This window comes from Sturnira hondurensis, unplaced genomic scaffold, assembly GCF_014824575.4.
Source record: "Sturnira hondurensis isolate 20B ecotype Veracruz unplaced genomic scaffold, ASM1482457v3 Scaffold0015056, whole genome shotgun sequence".
Classification (NCBI taxonomy): domain Eukaryota; kingdom Metazoa; phylum Chordata; class Mammalia; order Chiroptera; family Phyllostomidae; genus Sturnira; species Sturnira hondurensis.
The window spans coordinates 5,834,678-5,840,509 of record NW_028087687.1 but is presented as its reverse complement, the minus strand read 5'-3'; the positions used below and the strand labels follow the sequence as shown (position 1 = coordinate 5,840,509).

General features: G+C 38.7%; 1 pseudogene; it reads left to right on the top strand.

Moving 5' to 3' along the window:
- Positions 1–279: 279 nt before the first annotated feature.
- LOC118999699 (uncharacterized) lies at positions 280–370 on the top strand (annotated as a pseudogene).
- The last annotated feature ends 5,462 nt before the right edge of the window (positions 371–5,832 follow it).

Here is a 5,832-nt window from a genome sequence, read left to right as displayed (position 1 = left end):
TTGCATTTTTACCTTTCTTGAATAAATGGAAACAATTGTACTTGAACAACAATTTAAAAGTTAAAAGAGCATAATACACCAAACATGTTACCTATCTTCTTCCATCTTCAATATTAAAATGGCTGCACAAAAAAATCTCCCAGTGTGATAAGCTCTTTTAAATGCACACTGATATGACAGCTTTCACAATACAATCTAAGGATCCCTTTTGAATGAAGTTAAAGACAAAGAAGCCCTTCGAGAGGTATCACACAGAAAAAAGCTAAATGAACTTTTTTGAAGACTATACTTTCAGGGATCATTTCTATAGTTCGTTACTAAATGAAGTTTTTTGCCAACCCAATACTACCTTATCCATGGTAAAGTTGGTTACCACCATTAAACATACCTAAGTCTCTAGCAGTCGTGAACAAAGCAGAGCCGACAATGCAATGTTCTATTACAAGGAAGTGAAGATTTCATTGTAATCTAAGGGAAGAGACTTTTCCAGACTATCACGTTATTAGTGTGGGATACTTTATGCATTATCCTGGGGCTATACCCCAAATCAAGTAAATCCAATACTGCCGATAAAGAAAGTAACTGTGGTGAAAGGACTACGCTCCTGGAATGCACTGTTCTTTTCCTGTTCCAGTGCACCCTGGGAAGCCAGTTCTTCAAAAGGATGGGATAATCTAGGTAAGAGTCCGTGGGAGTTTGGGATGCTGTCCTGCAGGGTGAATTACATGACCCAGGAAAACAGGTGCTGTTTTAAATACATGAGTACATAACAGAAGTGGAAATGTAGAAAATACAGTTTGTGGCTTCCTCTAATGCTACTTTTTTCAAATTACTGTCTCCTGTCCTGGCACCCAGGAATGCTATTGAGTTAAGGGTTTTAGTAATTAAGGGAGGAATACGCCCTATTACTTTAGAAGGTAGGCTTCTACCCAACTGTTTTGAACTTCTTATCTCCTGAATATGCATAAGAAAAAAAAGAAAGAAAGGAGGTGGGTTATTGTTGCCTCAGAGGACTAAGTTTGAAAAAAGTTCCGTATAGGATGTGACTGGAGCAGGAAAGGACTGACTGAGGTCTTTTGTAATTATGCAAACGACCAGTGTAAACTTTAATTGGAAGACTCCTCATCCACACACTGATACAAGGTGTTAGTTGTCTCATGAATAAATGTTTGAGCCACTGCATTAGGTAACGACTGAGGCCATGGGAGTGTTATGTGGGAGGGAAAAAAAAGGAAATACAGAAATGCTTGAGAGATTCAGTGTAAAGGTTCAGCATCATTTTTCTGTCAATATTTACATATTTGAGATAACTAGGACTGACAAAGAAATAGAAAAATATCAGTGTCACCAAAAAATGTCTAGCAGATGAACTAGAACATAGTATTTAGGGAAATGTTAGGCGTTCTTCCTTTGAAAAGTGGTGGGGGCATGGCTTGCAAGTAAAATGCATGATGCATTGGGAGTAGCAATATAGTATGGAAAATTGATTTTATTTTTATTTTGGAAGTGTCATGTTGGGAAGAAGAATATATATATATATATATATATATATATATATATATATATATACATTTGAAGTTGAAATGCAGTGAAATAAACTGTATATTTTTGCTACAGTTTCTACCATGGTTTTAAAATTTTGCACACACTCTGCTTCTCTGCAGGTCGGCATAGAATGAGTGTAGGTGGAAGGGAAGGCCTATCATCTCCAACAGCAGGGAGCACACGTTCCTCCCAGTCACACCCCACAGACACACAGCAACGGACGCACACAAATAACTAATTCAATCTCTTGATCCCATGCAGGATTTTTAATCTGGATGAGTAATTTAAAGAAGCAGTTCCTGATACCCATTCTACCCAATGGAAGTGTGACAGCAGCCTGACCAGTGTCCAGCAATAAAAGTCAGTGTGGTCGAGATGCCACTGCTGGAGGCAGGTCTTTCCACACGGGTGGCACTTCATGTAGCTCAGGAGGTTTCATCATCTAGAACCCCTGGCCTTTGGCTCATGTTTGACCACATGACTATGTGACTGTGACCATATCACAGTTAGTCATTTTATCTTCTCAGTTATTCTGAAATCTACCCAGGAGCTTCCAGGAAATCACATATATGCTTAAAATAACTCTAGTCAAATCCTGAGGCTTTCTACAAGAATATTGGTTGATAAATATGCTCAAATGGATTATAATGTTGGTAAAGGACACTTACGGAAGTAAAACTAAGCCAGAATGGTAACATGCTGAGATTGATTTAAGAGATTATACACTGGGGCTTTTTTCCAGAAGAGAAGTGATAAAGTTTACTTAAAATAACTAACCAAAACATACTGAGCATTAACAAAGTGGTATGCAGGTGCCCTGCTATACTCTGAATACATAATCTCATTGAATTATAAAATATATGTTGAGAAGAGTACTATTTTCCAATATAGGATTTTGCTTTCTTTTGAATTGTTTTGTATGAGTAAATAATGTATTCTTCATCCCTAATCAGCTATAACGCTCCATTTTGCATTTTAGTAGTTACATTTAAATTTATACTATATACCTTTAACATATCACAGTCTCCCATCAAGTGATATTATAGGGCTTCATGTGAAGCTTCAGAATCTTATGTCATGTAAAGTTTATTACTTTTGCTTGCTAAGCTTCGTTAGGGGGCCCAAATGTATACTTCCATGTCTCCTGTCCTGGTCTTTCTGCTTTGGTTGTTATGTATTTTATTTATATGTGTTCTATAAATTCCAGATTACCCTGTCCCCATTTTTACACGTAAAAATTAATGATCTTTGAAAGGGACATACTACTAAGAAAAATCATATTTATTTCTGCAGTTACCATTTATTCCTGGGGTCTTCATTGAGTTTTCTAGATCCAGACTTCCATTGCGCAGCAGTTTCTGCCTAAAGGCACTGAATACTCCGTGTAGTATGGAAATACAGTGGATGGATTCTTTCAGTTCTGTATGTCTGTACAAGTTTCTGCCTAGTTTTTGAAAAATACTTTCATCGGTATAGAATTCTGGATTGACCTACTTTAAAGATTTCGATCCACTGCCCTGAATAAGTTAACCATGCTCAAAGGGAGCTCAGGCCTATCCCCTTAGCAACGAGGGGTAGTCTCTGACCCTTGGAATACCCTACAGGGTAACAGTGACTTCGTTTACTTAAAGGCATGGGGCTCTGTCCAGTAGTCTAACAATGTAATATATGGTGGAGACTGAGTCACTCGGTATCAATCAGCCTTGATCTCTGGAGGAGCTAGAGACAAAAGTAAACCACGTGGACTGTTACCCATGACCACTCGACCATGTTTTAATTAAATCTCGGGACACCAAAGTGCTCTAAGTTTTCTTGCTTTGCAACACTCTGCATGGTGTCACATATCAGTATGAGGAAAGTTACCACTCTTCACAGACGCACTGGGAGAGGACAATGGAAATGTCCATATGGAGAAGTTTCCTGAACTCTGCCTGATATATCTCTTCCTTAGCTGAATTGAATCATTACGTTTTTGCTATAACTACTATAAATGTGAGTATAACAGCTTTAAGTGAGCTTTTTGGAAATCCTTCCAGCAGTTTATCAAAACAGAGGTCATCTTGGGGACCCTCACACAAACAACTGGTGTCAGAAGTAAGAGGAGTTTTATGGAATGTTCCTAAACTTTACAACTATCTTCTGGTTTGCAATGTTCCAGAAAAAAATTGTTATTGTGCTTGTTTTTCTGTCCTCACATGCCTTTCTTTTCTTTTTTAAAAAGATTTTTATCTTTCAGTTTTCTAAGAAATAATGTAACCATGCAGCAAAGGGTTCAACCGCTTGTCACACTGTACACACCTCAACCAAAGATTTGTGTTGAAGGAAATAGGTTTTTATTAACAGAGATCCGATTTTAGCAGTGCTGAGAGCACTCCTGCTCAGAGCCCTTCTCTCCCACAAGGCCCAGAACTTCTCTTGTTCCCCCAAAGATTAGAAGCCAAAACCACACCCAGAAGTTCCCTATTTTCTTGTCTTTTTGGAGCTTAGGTCAGCCACATAAACAGACCTCCATCCTCTCTGGCATGTGCACTCCTGGGTTTCAGAGTCTCCATCTTCTCGCAGTGTCTCTCTCTCTTTCAGACCCTGGGATGTGCTGCTCTCGGTGTCCACGCAGCAGTCCAGGCTCCTCGCACTGTGCTGCACTGGATTCCAGTGTCCCAGAGGCTGGAGCCCTGTGAGGAATGCTTCCCAGTGTAGGACACTGCATCCAGAAGTGGGCTTCCAACCACATGGCGTTTAAGCTCCTGGGTGGCCAGACATCTACTTGTTCTATTAGTGCTCCTGTCCATGTAGGGAGCAAGGGCCAGAGACCCTTGGTTGCCCAGGTACACCCGCAACCAAGCCAAAGCCTCACAAGCCAAGAGCCAAGATCCAAGAGAGCTAACAGTAAGCAGAGTCTGCACCATTCACCAAAGCAAGTCAGAGAGTTTCTTCTCACCTCCTGTTTCAAAATATTCTTTCCCAGAATCTCTTGTGCTCTGGAAGCCAGTGGAAGTGCCCATGTTTCCAACCAATGAGGGCCAGTGCCGGCCATATTTGCCTTTGTTCCTCACCAATTAAGTAGTAAAGTCTCTTCCAGCAACCCCTCCATGCCTGGTTGCCAGGGTAATGCATGCTGGCTCAATCACAGTTGATAGCTGCCTTTGTTGTGCAATGTGTCTTAAGCACTGGGCCTTCTGCTCCCTTGGCTCCTCCCTGCCTTGGAGAATGCAGGTGCTTTTAACCTGCTGCCTCCCAGCTCTCCCAACTCCCCTGTCTGTCTTGGTTAGCAGGGCAGCAGCCTTCTCCAGATTTTGCGGTTCCTATACTTTCCAGAGATCTCAGGTCCAACCTATGCCATTACAATAAGATTATGTATTTCTTACCAATGTTTCTTGGGATTGGTGTTAATTTATTTACTTAATATGTGATCTTATAGTTTCAACATATTAGCATTATTTTTAAAATTCTTAACTACGTTTTTTTTTAGTCTAACTGCTTCAGGAACTCCTGTGGCATATACAATGCTGCTTTGAATTAGCCGCCAAATAACTGATGCCATATTGATTTTTTCAGATGTTATTTCTTCTGTTTGTATTTTATTTTGAATAGATTTTATTGCTATTTCTTCCATTTTACTACTTTTTATGCAATATCTAATTTGCCATTAATTCTACTCTATGTATTTTTATTTTAAATATTATAGTTTTTAATCTCTAAAAATTTTATCCAGTCTTTTTTATATGTTTCTCATCTGTACTTCATGTGATCATTTTTTTCATCCAAGTTATAGAACATATACAATATAGTTGTATAGGTATTTTAATGTTAAAACTTAGTTATTACTTCAACCATATCTTTCATTTTGTGGTCAGTTTTGATTGGATGTTTTTCATCCTTTTTATAGATTAGTATTTCTACTTTTTTGTATAACTAGTAAATTTTTGTTAATGCCAGGCATTGTAATTTACCTTGTTGAATTTTGGACTTTTTGTGTTTTCATGAATATCTCCAGTATTTGCTCTGGGATGCAGCTAGTTACTTAGAATTAGTTTGATACTGTCACTTATTTTTAAGGTGTTGGGCAGAACAAGAATAATTGTTTTTTTTCTTCTTATTTTATTTTTCTATTACCACTTAACCTCTTATATACTCCCTTTCTCCCCATAATCACCACACTGTTGTCCATGTTTATGAGTCTTTTTAACTTTTTGCTTTATCTCTCCACCTCTGACTGCCCTCCTCCCAGCTGTCATCCTGCTCTCAGTCTGTAAGTCTGTCTCCATTTTCCTTTTTAGTTCAATTTGC